Source organism: Clytia hemisphaerica, unplaced genomic scaffold (assembly GCF_902728285.1).
Source record: "Clytia hemisphaerica strain Z4C2 unplaced genomic scaffold, Clytia hemisphaerica genome assembly, whole genome shotgun sequence".
In the NCBI taxonomy this organism is placed as follows: Eukaryota; Metazoa; Cnidaria; class Hydrozoa; order Leptothecata; family Clytiidae; genus Clytia; species Clytia hemisphaerica.
This window is the reverse complement of record NW_027104433.1, coordinates 1661853-1680322: the sequence shown is the minus strand read 5'-3', so window position 1 is coordinate 1680322 and position 18470 is coordinate 1661853. Positions and strand designations below refer to the sequence as shown.

At 35.6% G+C, this 18470-nt stretch overlaps 1 long non-coding RNA gene across 1 annotated transcript; it reads left to right on the top strand.

The window, feature by feature from the left end:
* Window positions 1-3457: 3457 nt before the first annotated feature.
* LOC136820708 (uncharacterized) lies at window positions 3458-3974 on the top strand. Its single transcript, XR_010848635.1, has 2 exons — window positions 3458-3528; window positions 3749-3974. It is a non-coding gene; the product is annotated as an uncharacterized lncRNA (long non-coding RNA).
* Window positions 3975-18470: the final 14496 nt, after the last annotated feature.

Below are 18470 nucleotides of genomic sequence, written 5' to 3'. Positions count from 1 at the left end.
TACAGGGGTAGCCAGCTTTTTTTTCTTGCATATGTTGTAGAATAGCTAATTCTGTGAAGAAAACACACTTACACTACGCTTACACCATGAAAATGCTCTTAGTATTGTTTGTACAAGAAATTTATTTTTATAACGTTTATTTTCAACTTTAAAGCAAATGACAAGCATCTCTTGGTGTTTTATCCTGAAAAATCTCAATATGGCACACTCAGGGAGAGCTTCAACAAAACATATAAGAAATGGATCCACTGTTGGTTCAGAACTAAAAATAAACCTAAACAACAAGAATTGGATCGCTGTTGTCAAGTATATTGGTATGATACATTTTTTCTAATTCTTTTGATTTATCAGTGGGATTAAATTTGGTGGTTGAACACGATTGCTTGTTGAAACATATATTACTATTGCTTCCTTGACATAAATGACAGTTTCAATTGCAGTGATTTTCCCAGTACTATCGGGTATCTAAGAAGCGTCCCCCACGGTCTTTGATTTGATCCATACAAAAATTAATCAACGTAGAAGGTATATTTATATCTTTTACTCTTAGGTACTCTTACAAAATGTAAAAAAGAAGAATATTCTTGAAAAAGAGATAAGAAGAGACAGAGGGGAGTCATCTATTGGAAGTAAGGCTAACTAAAATTGAAATTTTTTAAGTTTAGACGTGAGGGTGAAAAATTCACTTAGGTTGATAAAAAACCCATTTTGTTAATTCCCAAATAGATTTGAAAAATTCGAGCCAAATTGTTTGAAGGTTTATTGCATCTATATATTAATAGCCGTAGTCTGTATGTCAGTTTGTTGTTGGTTTGTTTTTTGTTGGTTTGTTTTTTGTGTGTCACTTTCGTTTTCGCAAGCAATGTTTTGTTCTTTTAAAAGATGACTTTTGCTTCTTGCTCCACAAATGTGTTGAATCAGATTCGCGCCGTTTTTATAAAGACTTTGTTTTGATTGATAGATTAGACTTTTTCTTTTTTTTTCTCTCTTTTATTTTGTTTAATGTTTTCGAATGTAATTAACGACCTTATTGATTTGAGACATTCGAATTCTTTTCAAAACAAAAATCTTTTAAACAGAATCTGTTAAAGAAAAGAACAAATATAAAATAAAACATAAGAATCACAAGACAAGTTTGTTAGAACAACAGCAACATTAAAAATAAATTCAAAAGGCGGTAAAAACTAGAGTTCTTTCTTCGTAAAAAGGGACCTTTAACATCTATGTCGATAATTATTTTGCTGTAAATCTAAGTCATCGTTGAATTTGAAAAGTTATCGAAGTTATGACGAAGTTATTTTATAAAAAGCAACATAAAATTGCGCTATCACGCTTTTTTAACTGCGTATCCTAGCTGCCTTCCAGGGGGACTATGGTTTCGAGCTGACTTTCGGCCCTGTCCCTCGGACCCTTAGTAGAATAAAGAGGAGAAGAAACAAGGGAAATTGTGTAAATTTTAATTCACTTTTTGGAACTAATTTCTATCTTTCTGGGGGAAAAAAGTTGAAATTTTCCTACTTTTCCGATTCTTAGTGGGACTGAAGTTTGATTTTCCGATTTTTCAAACTGCCATGTTTCAAAAAAGGCACCCTTAAGGCCGGCACATACCCATACCCTTTTCTTGCCTAAGTACCCCCCTCCCTCCGAGCTGCCTTTTTTCGACGAATCTCGTACCATGTCTATTATTTCACTCCGCTTATCTTGACATCAAAGTTTTCCTAAACATCAAGAATTCCCTACGGCAAATGTAACGCGAGCGAAGCGAGAAAGAAAATCTAATTGCAGAGCCGTCTCGGACGTCGCTGGTCGCTGGTATGGTGTAATTTGGGAATGACGCCCTTTTTCTGCTTTCTGATCATTTTTGCCACAAAAATCTTTTTCAAAATATGGTTAAAAGATACGTCACCCGGGAGGGATAAAGTCAAACTTTGAAGATAATTTTTCTCTTTAATTTTGATTTCATCATGTTTAAGCCACCTTCCCAACATCCAAAGGACTTGCGTTCAGCAAACAGCTAAAACGGCGTGCGACGCCGGGCACCGGCTAGTTTGTTTTAATACAGTATTACTTTATTATTATTTATTATTATTTATTACCACAATACAAAATTCCCTCAAAGTACCAGAAACTTTCTTTTCACAACAAATAATAGCTTGCACATCGTTTTTTCTACAATAAGACTTAAAAATACCAACCAGAAAAGAAAAACTTTGCTTTAAAAATGTGATAATTCAATTTTTCAGATGGTGAAACATTTGATGACCTGGATGAAATTAATGAAAGTCCAGCATCCCCCACTTGTAAGTTTCAGAACTTTGTATTCCATTAAGGGGTTTTATGCCTTGATCGAGTTTATTAAAACTTCTCTTCCAGAAAAAAATTGAAAATTATTTTTTGGAAACTTTCCCCACAAACATTGACTTGATCGCCTGACAACAGGTCTAACCTCCCCGCCCCCTCTGGGACATAGCAAATCGTGCAGATTTTTCACTAGCCTCCACCTCTGTGTACAAACATTTTTTGGAAATGTAGATTATAACAAAAATAAGTTGTGTAAAAAATAGTTCCCATCAGGTATTATGTTCTAATTGAACATGAAATAAGAGAATTTCAGTCAAAAGTTATTCATTTACTTTCATTAATTTCTTTAGTATTTGTGGTGTTGAGTGTTTTATACCTCTCCCCCCTTCACTGCGTACGTACTAGATGGATGGCCCCTATGCTTATTTTTTCAAAACATTTAATCTTGGATTTTTCCAAAATTGTTCCAACATTGCACTAAAAACGATTTCTTTTCAATACGCAAAATAATACATAAAACGATTTTTATGCCAACGGCCTCTTTTTCTTCATTTAGTAAAATTAAGAAACACAAATCTTTCTACCTTAAAAGCAAAGCTAAATAATATGCTTATGGTGTCCTTATTTTTTAATAAAATTCATATGCTTATAAATGTTTTGCTTTTAAAAAACATGTATTTGCTCTTTTATTGAAATCGTGTTTACTTTTATTAATCAACAGGTAAATGAATTGCTGAGAGAATTGGTAAATCTCAACAGTCAAATATGTGTAACAATCACAGAGGTTAGAGACCTCCTACAAAATCAACAACAAAACCAACAACAAAACTAACAACAAGACTAACCACCATTGCCTCCACCACCTCAACCAGAACCTCAAGTAAACGAGGCTGATTATGTAAGTACTACAACTAGTATTTAAATCGATCATGATAGTCTAGAAATGTTTCTAGTTAACAAGTCAAGAAGTCGATTGATGTCATTCATAAGCCATTCATCCCTGCATTCATAATTCCATGTATATTTTTTATATTAAATACATTGTTTTACTTTTTAGTCGTATTGGGACAGAAATTTCTTGGACATTGAAAAGGGAAGGAAACCAACTAAATATGCTTTGCCAAGAAACTGTGGGGGATGAGTCGAAAAATGGCATCATAGAACCTGGACGGACAGTTGGTGCAAATATCACAGAACTTACAGTAGAAAGACTTGCCTTGTTGAAACGTATGTATATATTGAATTAATAAATAAACTATTAACCCTTACTACAACTAACTTATTGTTTGTTGTCTTTCCTTGGTTTTCATGGTTGTATTAGTATTTTAAGGTTCGTATGCCCTCTCTTTGGGATCTAAAAAATCTGAAAATGATGAGGTGAGCACAACCGAATATTGCTTTTCTCTGAAGTAATTAAGTCTGAGTTGTTTTACCTTTCATTTTCAAGGTCTTCTGAAGTATCATTACCGAGAAAGATTTACGAATGCTATGTGGAGAACGTGTCGGGAATCCATCAATCAAGCGGCCAGAGATTTGAGAAGAGCTGAACGTGAAGCTGATGCCGAAGTTTAAAAGTAGATTTATTGACGACCCTTGTTTTAACCTTGTTTATAAACCGTGTGTGTAAATATAACATAACTAATTATCATCTAAATATATAACCAAGAACCATACCCCTTTGTCTAGATTTCATTTTTTCCCTCGATTAAATTTCGATTTTCAAAAGATCTAAAGTTAGACTTTGTTTTCACTTATTAAGTCTTACATTAATTTACAAGAAAACGAAAGATTGTGCGTTGTACAGCTCCTAAGTATTTGCAAATCTTTAAATTTCTTTTCACAAGATTGTGCACAACTCAGCAAATTTGTGCAGATGTTTGTAAAAATTTGTATTAAAACTAACGAAACTTCTTAAAATCTTGTGACAAAATCTTACAAAAAGTTCCAAGATTTTTGACCAGGGATGTGTGTACTTAACACACATGTCACACTTTTAAACCCTGACCACACTCCGCCAACTGAAGTTGGTTTCTCCCTGATTCTCTCTGCGTCAATTCTGTTTCCGTCATTGTTGAAATTAATGAATATCTAAATTAGGGTAACAGACATAACACGGTTTAACCCAACGGTCAGAAGCTATCCTGTGCCTGTGTACAGATGAGTACTTGTTAATTAATTCGATAACTAAGGACAATTTTTGTTTACAACAGATGAAAATAACAAGGACATGCAGACAAGTATCGATGGGAAAGTCATCGACGAAGATGATGTCTATTTCCACGAAGTTGCTACGAAGGTCAAAGAAGCCATTATGAAAGCGATCCTTGCCAAAACCCCATTGAAGACTCATTTAGTTCGTGTTTTCGTAACAATCAGAGAAAGAGAGAAGGCAATGAAAGCCTCAAGTCTAAAAAAATAGTAAGTTTGATCGAACGACTTTGGTCTATAAAGAATGACACAAAAGTATCTATAGGAAAATGTTAAATAAAACCTTAAAACCCCTCCAACAACGCACATAGAGAGGGACAAATCCTCGCGTATGAAACGGTTATTGTTTTAAAAGATTTTCTTTTATTTCTTGACTGCGTCTTAGATTTTCTCAAGTTACGCATCCCTCAGCTACAATTCCTTATATAAATTTACTGCGCAAACTTTCTTCTTAGGAAGTTAGAAGAATACATCAAGAAGATGTTAACGGACCTAATTTTAGAGTGTCACTAGAAAAATTCAGCACTACCTTGAATAGCTTGAAAAAATTGAACACACTGCTTATTTTTGGATGAATGTAAACAGAGAATATTCAAGAAAAGTGTATTGAACATTCTGCAAGTGTGCAAAATGACTGATTCCAAAAAATAAATTTTAAAATTCCATAATGACTTTGTTTAATGTTTGGCACAAGTGAGAAAGTAAAAGTAAATACTTTAATCGTAGAAATTTTAGCGAGACTAATTTTAGCGTATATTAGCGAGCCACAATTTCCCTCGAAATATATTGAGATTTTAGTGTACTTTAACGTTTTTCAGAATTTAAAGTTCGGGCAAGAATTGCTATTTTAGCCACCTTCCACTTTCTTCCATTGAATATTTCGATTTTAGAGGGGATTGGTGGCTTCTAGGCTATATTGCAAGCCTCATTTGAGCAAATTTGAGCTTTTAAATCCTGATATCCTAAGGCCCTAAGGCTTAAGTTTCATGTTAAAACTCAGAGTTAAAACTCTACTTCCCAACTGTAGTTTAACGCGCTTAATAATCAATTGAAGTGTTCAAAATTACACCGGGAACTCCCCTTTGTCTCAAATATTTAGTGAACGATTGCAGTAAAATCTTGATTTTCTATGGATTTATTTTAGCGAAACACGATTTAAAAAAAATTTTTGGAAAATAATTTGGAGAAAAACTAATATTAAATCAGTGTCGTGAATTTTTTCATAAGTTCGAGCTGAAATACGAGAAGTCGCTTGAAATCGGAATATGTAATATAAAGTATATAAGTCATTCTACTGCAACAACCTAGTCGTCTCAACGGCTGGAAAAGAAGGATGCGTAACGCCTATATCAATGGGGACGAAAAGATCAAACCCCATCGTGAAAACATGTTTTTCACTTCGTCCAAACACAATAACTACAAAGTGTCAAAGGTTATTGATCGCACTAATGCTGATTGTGGTTGATGTCCTTTCTTGGTATCATCATAATAAGATCGGACCAATTGTTCAGACTTGATGTTTCGATTATGTTATTATTTTATCATAGAATTTTCCTTGGAAATTTAGTCCTTGTGTTTCTCGTGTCTCCCTAACTACTGAAAAGTTTCCTCGGTTGGTTTAACTGTGTACGCTTCGAGTTTCCATTACGCAACAAATATTTTAAATCTTCTAGTTGCCATTTCAATTTCTTCTTTTGCTTTATGTTTATTCTAGTATTATGTTGAGTCCGTCTCTTTTTTGTCAGCAAGATTAAAGTTAAAATTATTATAATTTACTTTTCAAGACACACGAACTTCATTCTCTTCTTCTTGAGGATGTATTTTTACTGTTACTTTATTTCATCTTTTAACTGAAAGATACAACAAAATGAAACTAGAATTAACAAAGAAAAATGACCTTATTTTAGCCAAAAGTAGGACTTTATTATCATAAAATACTCCCGTTAAGGGGCCTTACAGCGCCCCCTAAACCCCGCACCTTTCATTTTCCTTGCGAGAGCATCCGGCGGAAACATTTCCTCCTTTCCAGACTAAATTAAGTCACACTAACAAGCACATATTTCAGTGATTTTGTTTGCCTCTCTATTTCTACAATAATATGCGTTTAGATTTATGGTCTGGTCTGGTGGTATAGACAAGAATATCTCAAACAATCTAATTATTTTTTAAAGAAATTGACTATCATTATGCCTGTTACTTTAGCTTGGAACACATTAAAGTCAAAGCATCGTCAATGTATCAAAGATGGCATAATAGGTCTACATTTTGTTGTCAGATTAAAAAGAGAAAATATTTTGACAAATACAGTTTCGACTATAAAAAAAACATATATTGATAGAGGGCACGAAATATGGAGTTGTATATGAAAGAGTGTGAACAAATTGAATAGAAGTTTATTGAAATATTACAATAAAACAAACGAACGCTGAATCAATAGTGTGTGACGTCAATTGTTTGTTTGCAAAGACGAGAAAATTTGAACTTTTTATTTTGGAACAAACCTAATTTGAATAGAATTCTATTGAAACATTATAATGAAGCAAACGAACGCTGAATTAAGGGCGAGTGACGTCAATTGAACGCACCGTTAGTGTAAGGGCCTATTTGTTTCACTTACTATAAATGCTGTGACTGCTACTGCAAAAAAATGCATGCAACACACCATGAAAACTTTGAAAATGTTTCTGTTGTCTACAATCTTGGTATTACTTCTGAAGATTTTCACAAGAATGTCTTTGAATTATAAGCCGGGAAGTAAAACCATACCTTCAACTTTGCAACAAGGGTCGCGTGACGTTCAAAATATATACAAATATAGTTAGGAAAATTTATGCAAGAAAAAAAACAACTTTGTGGTGGGGCAAGTGAAAGGTGCATGCATCAGATTTTAAATTCGCTTGGCGTGGTGGTATAATAAATAAATATTAAGAAGTCAAATGTTCAATATGATCAGGCATTACGAAGTCATCTTGCTCCCCAAACTCTTCCATTTCGTGGAAAGGAAGAGAATTGAAAATACATGGTTGACATGTAAAGATGGTATTGTCAACCTGCATATGATTGTAAGGCACACATCAGCACGCGCTATATGATAGGATGAGTTACACTCATTACAAGACACCATTCTATGATTGATGGCAATAGTTTTTAAAAAGCTTTCACAGGTTATTCTAACTGGTCTAATACCTGGGTTTGTTTCGATGTCCCCAGCCAGGAGGAGCAACAATAAGGTGTTTATTTGTAATGGTTTGCCTCTAGAGATGACAAATAGAGAGGCTAAGCTGTCGACTTCGAACCATGGCGGTTGCGAGTCAGCTTGTCGGATTTGATCAAAGGATCTCGTATCATTAGTTTTTATGATAATGAAAATCATGAGGCTAATGACAGTAATCATTTTCAAATTACTACGCGATCTTGGTTTGAGTTTTTTGATTAGGACCCTCCTGGGGGTATCAATTATCCGATAATTAGACACTTTCACACCTGCAATCACAAAAAGTTTGATAAACGTTGTGTAGTGTTCAAAGTAAAGCTTCAAGACCAACTAAATTGAGCTTACAAGAAGTTCTGGAAGCAGTTCTTGACTCAGAAAGTGATGGAGGAGCTGGAAGTGAATTTGGAGTTCCTTGGAGGAAGCGAGTCAAAGTAAGTGGCGTTAATGAGAATTCTGATCGACCGCTGTCGGAGAATGATGATTTTGAAGAACAAGCAACTGATCAAGCAATGGATGTAAGTAGTTATTCTTCTGGTTTTATGTCTGGTATTTCTTTGTTTGAAAAGAAAACTTAGGTCTTTCACCTTTACTTTTTTAGGATGAGGTTGACCGTTGACCGTGTTCCTGATCCTGTCGTAAGCAACGTCGTCGTAGAAGATGAGGAAAGTGAAACAACAACAACTGAAACTGTAAATTAATCTCGTGAAGAAAGTCAGATTGCAGTTGTCCATGCAAATGAAATTCATAATGAAGATCATGATGTCTCAGTTGAAAATCCATCCAGAGCTTCTGAAAACCAAGGGGTCAACACTAGGTTGGAACGTGGTTGTGGATGAGGACGAGGTAGACGTGGTAGGCGGTGGTCGTGGAAGTAGTCGAGGCGGTGGTCGTGGAAATGGTCGAAAACGTAAGGCTGAAAACAAACAACCTGATTCTGCTGCTGGAGGAAAGAAAAAGAAAACTGATGGGAATCCTGATTGGAAAACCATATCAAAAGATAAAAAGTTATTGTCATATACAATTTATTGAGAATACTGGACCTAGTCGTTCGGCTTCAGTACTAGAAACACCTTTCCAATTTTTACAGTTATTTTTCACTGATCACTGCTATATTTGTAAAGGTTGCTCAAAAAAACTCGTATTTTGATTATGTAAAAGATAAATCTGGTAAAGCTCTAAAATTTGAGAAAACTAACAGTAATGAGATCGGGCCTCCACATCGCTATGGGCATTGCAAAGTTACCGTCGGTATACAACTATTGGGCAACTGGTATTACAAACATGCCATATTTTTCTGCTGTAATGAAACGTGACAGGTTTTTGGAACTGGCAAAGTATCTCCATCTTGTCGACAACAAAACCGCAGTTGACAAAAATCACCCTAACTTTTCTAAACTATTCAAGCTTGGTGGTTTAGATGAGGAAATTTCAAAATCGTTAGAAAATAGCTATAAACCAAGTCAACATCTCAGCGCATTGATGAACAAATGATTGGGATGAAAAGCAGAGTAAGCTTCATCCAATACATGCTCAAAAAGCCAAAACAGTATGGTGTCAAAATTTGGGCATGCTGGGACGCTGAATCATCCTTCCGTCTGAAATTTCAGATCTATAGCGGTGCTTCCGATGAAGGCGCCGAGCATGGGCTATCCCACCGCGTTGAACATCAAAACATATGCTTGTCGTACAGTTCGCTCCAACCAAGGTGAATTCCCTAACCAGTTCAAAGAGGCAAAGCTTGATGTTGGCGAGAGTTTGTTCATTCAGATTGGAAATGAAACACAAATCACCACAAGACACAAAGGTGAAGTTACAAAACCTAATACGATTCAGGATTATAACAAAAACAATAGCCTGTATATCCAGCCCGTAAACTTTTTTCTTGATTTTGATATTTTTTATGTTTACAGTCTGGTTTACCTAGCTCGTCTGCATTCTCATTTGAGGATCATTATGCCGATATTCTGATTGGTTGGTCCAAGCGAATCAGAGATCTGAATGGTGGCGCGCGTATTAGAAATTATGCGAGCCGACTTGAAGTGTTCGCCTAAGTATTTGGATGGACCGCGCGGGCGATCAGCAAGGCGCGTATGCTGCTTTGCAAATCTCCCTGGTTTTTCTTTTTCGAAGCAAATAACAATAGAATAGCTAATTATCTCCCTTGGGTGTTTGACCACGCATCCAAATAAAAATAACAATAATGGTAGGGAAGAAGTGTGAAGATCAAAACATGGGAATTTTTAGATGTTCTGGTTGTTTTCTTTTCAATTACTTGCTTAGATATTCTTGTTTTAATATTCTTAATGACTTGGTTGCATCGTGTAAAGAACTAAAGGTATATCTTTATTTTGCTTCAATTCTTCTTTTTTGTTTGCCAATTTTGTATTGCTGTTTTGGGTTGTATTTTGAAGAAAAAAATTTCTCCAAAAATCACTTTGCACTTTCTGTCTAGCAGTAACAGACTTCCACCACACTGTCTATATTTTATGGTAAAGGCTGCCATTCTAAATTGATTTATCACTGCTGGGGTACCATCTTGAAATTATGCATGTCATTATGTGCATATATTTATTTGCAGCCATGGGATTCATGCAGGAAAATCTGTCAACAGGGGTTCACCTGATTTCTAGGTGAACCAAGCTCTATGATTTTAGAACTTTGTCTGGCTGAGGTACAACTTATTTTTTCTAAAATTTTGAGCTTGGATATCCAGGCTACAAAAAGATGGGAGGTGTCGACAAATTAGACCAGCGGTTATCGTACTACAGTCTTGACCGGAAATCATTTTCGATGAAGGTGAACCAACACCAAAACGACAAAGACCTAATATAAACTATGTATATATGGTGAAGATCAGAGATCTGACCTCAAGGAGAGAAAGTGTTGAAAAGACTAAATAAAATAAAGATGAAACATAAAAAGGCACTAATATTTTTATAATTATACGTTTTTTTCCATTTTTTTGAATTTTTGTAAATATATAAATCAAACCAATCAAACATCCTGTCAAAAAATGAAAATTTTATGCGAAAAAGAACCAACAAACCAATAGACATAAAGTTTAAAAAGCCAAGCAGAAAAACACAAACACCAAAAACCACTCAAAAACCCAACCAATGCAATCTGGAGTCCCTGACTTGCGACAGGCGCAGCGGCTTTAAACATGTTTTAAGGACGTCCAACACTCAGCCTCCCCCAGATTCCATAACCCTGGACCGACCCGCAGTCCAAACAAACTAACAAACATAGAAAAATAAACAAAAACTCCCACACAAATACAAAGAAACAAAAACAACAGACAAGAACAAGACAAACGACAAAATACGAGTATCAAAAAACACAAATTTTCAAAAAGTAGGCCCAGAACCCGGTTCGACACCTAAAGTCCGTGCAGCCGTCTGTACCACAGATATCTGTAAAGCCCGAAGGGCTAGATAGGCAACTTTAAGCTTTCTCCAGCAAAAAAAGTGAAGCAAAAATTTGACTTTTTAAATTTCGTGCCAATGGATACGATCTAGCAATTTAATTGTTTTCGGAGCGCGAGATAAAAAAAAGTAGGCGGCAAACGCTATTTCACATCTCTCAAACCAGTGAAATTGCATATTTTAGTCACGTGACTTTGGTAGGAAATCCTTCCAAACCTAGGCTTCACTTTTCGACAAAAGCCACAAATCTAGCCCTTCGGGCTTTACAGATCTGTAGTCTGTACGGGAAAGAACGAAAAAGAAAATGACTGAGAAAACTAACATACTAACATACATCATATAAAAAAAATATATATAAAAAAAGTTTCAATTTTTCAAAAATGCAGTTGCGCTACAAAACCATTTAAAGATTCTCCGAATTTCATAAAAGTCTCTGGAAATCTATCAAAACACTTTACAATTTGTTTTCGCAAGAAAGATCTTTCAGCTACGGTGGCTTCTACCCGCCATTTGAAAGTGTGTCACTTTTTTTTCGAAAAAAAAAGTCAACAATTTTTTTTGTCAAGATAAGCAGGTCCTAACTGAGAAATTTCTGAGATAATTCGCGTTATCACGACAAATTCCAACTTAGCGAATGTTTTCGTAACAAATTCCAACTTAGCTCTAGTTATCTCGACAATTTCCGACTTAGCAAATGTTATCTCAACAATTTCCGACTTAGCAAACGTTATCTCAACAATTTCTAACTTAGCTAATGTTATCGTGACAATTTCCGACTTAGCTCCAGTTATCTCAACAATTTCCTACTTAGCATCAGTTATCTCAACAATTTCCGACTTAACTCCAGTTATCTCAACAATTTCCGACTTAGCTCCAGTTATCTCAACAATTTCCGACTTAGCTCCAGTTATCTCAACAATTTCCGACTTAGCTCCAGTTATCTCAACAATTTCCGACTTAGCAAACGTTATCGTGACAATTTCCGACTTAGCTCCAGTTATCTCAACAATTTCCTACTTAGCACCAGTTATCTCAACAATTTCCTACTTAGCAATTGTAATCGTGACAATTTCCGACTTAGCTCCAGGTTATCTCAACAATTTCCAACTTAGTAATTGTTATCGTGACAATTTCCGACTTAGCTCTAGTTATCTCAACAATTTCCAACTTAGTAATTGTTATCGTGACAATTTCCGAACTTAGCTCCAGTTATCTCAACAATTTCCAACTTAGCAATTGTTATCGTGACAATTTCCGACTTAGCTCCAGTTATCTCAACAATTTCCTACTTAGCTTTCTTTTTTCTGCGCATGCGCATACGCACTCGCAAAATCAAAACATTGAAATCCATCAGGACAAATCCAGAAATCTCTGCAGATCTATTAAAGACTAATTAATTCACAAGTATGAGAGACTTGTATTGTCCTTTTGGTGAGTTGGAATTGGCTTGGAATGAAAATGACTTTGTCTTGATCACATGAATATGTATGTATGCATTATGGTCAAATACTGAAAACTGAGGGTGATCCTGTTGTCTTTGAGAATTTCTAAAGAGAGGGTCCAGTCAGTGTAGCTAGGGAACTAAGGAGACCTTTTTGCTCTGTTGTTATTGATGCATATTTTTTTACCATTTTTGTCCTGTTTTTCAATGGTAACAGGAGAGTTTGCTTTAACCTTGGCTGTGGTTCTTATTTTTATACTTTCAGCCTCTAAATTTTTCTATAATATACCTTATAGTGGATGATTTTATAGTTTCTTGTCTCATTCAATGTCACTTTTTGAAACAATCATTCATTTCATGGTTAATTGCTTTGGGAAATTAAATAGGTATTCCCTAATGAAAAATGTTTTGATTTTTATAACCTCTAGAGGTTAATCCTTATTGAGCGGCTTTCAAAAGAATAGAAATTTATTTGTATTGCGATGTCCATTGAAGGAACATGATTTCAGTATCTACTTTAGTCTTTATTGAACTGTTTAGGAAATTGATCTCGAGAGATTGACAGATTGTTCACTTTTATTCACTTTGTTGAGGGATAAATTGTTATTTAATCTATTCATCAAACTATTACTGATAAAAAGCTCATTATGTTCTACTTTCTTGAAAAAACTTTATTCCCCTTAGGAATGAACACTTTCTGGTATTGAAAGAGAATGGTTTGTTATTAAACCAATGGTACGATCCATTCTGTAAGAATAAGAACAATTTCGACCCGTTTTTTCTTGTTTTTAAATGAACAGAATGTACAGGTGAAAAGTTGAATATATTCTGCGTTCATGAAACCTAGTTTATTCCCGATGAGATGGAACAATTTGACAATTTCTAGAGAATAAATTCTCATATAACGAATAGAAGGATTTGTTCTCTAGGAATGAGAACAATGTCTATCCATCTTTCTTTTCCTAAGAATAAAATGTACGCGTAAAAAATTCAACATATTCTTATATTCTCTTCTCTTTAAATCTTGATTGTTCCCAAAAGTAAGAACAATTTCTGATTTTTAAAGAGATTGGTTTGTTATTTGATAAATGATTGAAAGGATGATAACAATTCCGATCATTTTTTCTTCAACGCGTTCATCTAAAGTTATATGGACGTTGTAAAGTTCAATATTTTACCTAGTTTATTCCCAATGAGAAAGAACAACTTCTCATTTCTAAAGAGACTGATTTCTTATGGAATCAAAAGAATGATTTATTCTCTAAAAATGAGAATAATTACTATTCCCCTTTCTTAATTTTAAGAACAAAATGTACGGGATGATTATTCAATGTGTTCTTATATTCTATATACTGTAAGTCTAGTTTTTTACCTAAAATGAAAGAACGATTGGATGAAAGATTCATTCCGTAAGAGTAAGAACATTTTTGGTATATTGTTCTTGTTTTTAAAAGTACAGAATGTACGTTGATATTTTTTACTTTTACGAAACCTAAATTATTCCCAATAATGGAGAACAAATCCATATTCTTAACGGACTCATTTCTTTTATAATAGATGTAAGTAATTTTCCCTAATATATTACGAATAATTTCTTATTTTGAAACTAGAAGTTGTTTAGTTTGGGTTTGTTAGACCTAACTTAATATAAAACATTTCATTTCTATGAGTAATATTTGATGTAAATTGAATTTAGTTGGTTGTTTTCAAATGAGCGCCAATTTCATGATGACGCCATGCTTTTGCGGATTTAAAGGGTGTTAAGGATGGAGAGTACCTCCGCCTATCATTTTAACTTATATGGGTATTACTACTCTTCACCTTTGATTCTGAATCCTTCCTCTAAATCTGTATCTGTATCTACTTTGACTTACCCCCCCTTTTCTAAATCAAACCAATGACCAGTAAGAGCATATAAAAAGAACAATAAGATCTACAAAGAAAGAAAGTATCAGACCCCCGTCTATCGTACAAATTATGAGTTTATGAAAGTATAAAATGAAATTAAATCCAACTTTGTAAGATATCAAAGACGGGCATGGCCCGCAGAAGAGTGCTCTTCGTAGACTGGCATTCGCTCAATGGATCTGCAAATGGAAAACGGAAACTGATTTTCAAGGAGAATGATCAAGGTAAATTTACTTGTCCTGCTAAATTATGTTTACATGCTGATTTCGGAAGCAAGCGTGGGTTGAGAAAACACATCGAGAATAAACATCCTTGGTTTTATTACTTTGATGAACAGCCAGAAGTTAGCAGAAATATAATAGAACAGAACCAACCAATTGTACAAAGGAAAGCCTCTACCTATTCTAAACCTTATTATTCTATGGACGAAGGAATCGGGAAAACATTTTTTCGATTGGTTAAACACTACTGCTGGTGGAGGTAAAAATAGCAGAGAAGCCAAACAGATTGCTAAGAGGGCTTTAAAATTTTTAATGAACAGTACTGGAGACAACGAAACACAAGCTCCGTTATCTAATGAGTTGATTGATTGTTGTATAGGATCTACAACAATTATTCTGAAATTCTTAACTGTTTTAGAAGAAGACTGGAAGCTTTCTTCTTCAGGAGCCTTGAATTATATCAAATCGATTTCTGATTTGATGGATTTCAGAAAGGCAATGGGAGTAAATGACAATGAGCTTCGTTTTTTTGCAATAACTGAAGTATACTTGCGACGAGCAAAGGATAATTTACGCAAAAAGAAGCGTCTTGATGGAACAAGAAATTTTTGATTTAGAAACTCTTATAGGACGTGATAGTTGGGCAAGTTTAGAAGACATGGAAGAGGTTATCCCTTTTCATATAACAAACTTTAAGAGAATTGTGGATAAATGTAAAGCACAAGCACCGTTACCAAATAAGCAGGAGTTGACATTTTGTACTCGTTTTGTTACCACCACGTATCTTTTCTTACGTGTTAAATGTAGCAGGCCAATGACTTTCCAGTTTTCTAACTTTACCAATGATTGCAAAGGCAAAACAAGCGGATGGATTCATCGACCAACGGGAGTTCAAAACCACAGGGAAGTATCTCTTTGATACGCTCATTCTAACAAAAGAAATATTTACAATACTTTGACACCTATGTTACTTTATCAGACCCCTGATGAAACCAACCAGTGGACTATCTTCTTGTATCGACAGCAGGTACTCAATATCAATCTTAACTAGTGCAATGACAATATTGGTACATCAAGCCATCGGAAAGTACATACATCCCACCCGATATAGGCAGATTGTAGAAACTGCAAGTGCTGACAGGCTATCTCGTTCAGAACAAGAAATCATTTCGGAAGATCAAAAACACAGCTCAGAGGTTGCCAAGGTGCATTACAAGAAGAAGCAATCAAGAATAGTTGCAACAGAGGGAAAAAGGTGTATGGAGAAAATGATCGGTTCAGCACGTAAAAAAATCAGCAAGAGGCCAGTATCGGAAATATTTGAAGACCTTGCACACTTATCAAGAAACACGTCGCTGAATGATCAAGCTGGCCCATCTTTTCAGATAACGCAAGACACCGGAACACTTCTCACTGTCGACTCTGATGAAGATATGTTTGATGATGACGAAATGGAAGCCCAGTCCCTCGAGGTTAACAACATTATGCAAAGAGTTCAAAAACTATGCTCGTCCAGACCTTCTGTAAAAGATCTAAACTCTAATGACTCTCCTGGTGTTGACAACGAGATTACAAGTACCGTAGCTGCATCTACAATCCCAAGTATTCCACTTAACAACTCTCCAATCAAAAGTCTTATGCAAAAGGTGCAACCGAAAAGGCAGGCAAAAAACATTAAATTTACAATCCAAGAAGATGAACAATTGTTGAAAGGAATTGCCAAGCACGGTGATAAAAGTTGGGCTGCCATTGTCAAAGACAAAAGTTTTGTTTTTCATCAATCCAGGACACGTGATTCTTTAAGAGTACGGGCCGATTCTGCAGCATTCAAAAAATTTGTAAAAAAGCAATTGTAATTTTCTTTGTTTGAAAAGTTTTGTTTAGCAAACACTAATATATCATAAAAATCTATAAATAATAAAAAATTTATTATTAAATTATTTTTGCTTAAAGTAGCAATAGAATTTTGACACATTGAAAAATCATTTATCTCCATCTTATTTCCAAAATTAAGGCTGCTTGTTCCCACTAGTGTATGGTAGTTACTTGTTATTACATGAATCTTAAGGAAAAGGTCAAAGTGGCGTATTGGGTGGTAGGGCGAGCCCACCCCCTTATTCCCATCTTATTCCCAAAATTAAGGCTGTTTGTTCCCACTAGTGTATGGTAGTTACTTGTTATTACATGAATCTTAAGGAAAAGGTCAAAGTGGCGGTTTGGGTGGTGGTAGGGCGAGCCCACCCCCTTATTCCCATCTTATTCCAAAAATTAAGGTTGCTTGTTCCCACTAGTGTATGGTAGTTACTTGTTATTACATGAATCTTAAGGAAAAGGTCAAAGTGGCGGTTTGGGTGGTAGGGCGAGCCCACCCCCTTATTCCCATCTTATTCCAAAAATTAAGGTTGCTTGTTCCCACTAGTGTATGGTAGTTACTTGTTATTACATGAATCTTAAGGAAAAGGTCAAAGTGGCGGTTTGGGTGGTAGGGCGAGCCCACCCCCTTATTCCCATCTTATTCCAAAAATTAAGGTTGCTTGTTCCCACTAGTGTATGGTAGTTACTTGTTATTACATGAATCTTAAGGAAAAGGTCAAAGTGGCGGTTTGGGTGGTAGGGCGAGCCCACCCTCCTTATTCTAATCTTATTCCAAAAATTAGGGTTGCTTGTTCTCACTAGTGTATGGTAGTTACTTGTTATTACATGAATCTTAAGGAAAAGGTCAAAGTGGCGGTTTGGGTGGTAGGGCGAGCCCACCCTCCTTATTCCCATCTTATTCCCAAAATTAAGGTTGCTTGTTCCCACTAGTGTATGGTAGTTACTTGTTATTACATGAATCTTAAGGAAAAGGTCAAAGTGGCGTATTGGGTGGTAGGGCGAGCCCACCCTCCTTATTCTCATCTTATTCCCAAAATTAAGGTTGCTTGTTCCCACTAGTGTATGGTAGTTACTTGTTATTACATGAATCTTAAGGAAAAGGTCAAAGTGGCGGTTTGGGTGGTAGGGCGAGCCCACCCCCTTATTCCAAAAATTAAGGTTGCTTGTTCCCACTAGTGTATGGTAGTTACTTGTTATTACATGAATCTTAAGGAAAAGGTCAAAGTGGCGGTTTGGGTGGTAGGGCGAGCCCACCCTCCTTATTCCCATCTTATTCCAAAAATTAGGGTTGCTTGTTCTCACTAGTGTATGGTAGTTACTTGTTATTACATGAATCTTAAGGAAAAGGTCAAAGTGGCGGTTGGGTGGTAGGGGCGAGCCCACCCTCCTTATTCCCATCTTATTCCAAAAATTAAGGTTGCTTGTTCCCACTAGTGTATGGGTAGTTACTTGTTATTACATGAATCTTAAGGAAAAGGTCAAAGTGGCGGTTTGGGTTGGTAAGGGTGAGCCCACCCTCCTTATTCCCATCTTATTCCCAAAATTAAGGTTGCTTGTTCCCACTAGTGTATGGTAGTTACTTGTTATTACATGAATCTTAAGGAAAAGGTCAAAGTGGCGTATTGGGTGGTAGGGCGAGCCCACCCCCTTATTCCCATCTTATTCCAAAAATTAAGGTTGCTTGTTCCCACTAGTGTATGGTAGTTACTTGTTATTACATGAATTTTAAAGGAAAAGGTCCAAAGTGGCGGTTTGGGTGTAGGGCGAGCCCACCCCCTTATTCCCATCTTATTCCCAAAATTAAGGTTGCTTGTTTCCACTAGTGTATGGTAGTTACTTGTTATTACATGAATCTTAAGGAAAAGGTCAAAGTGGCG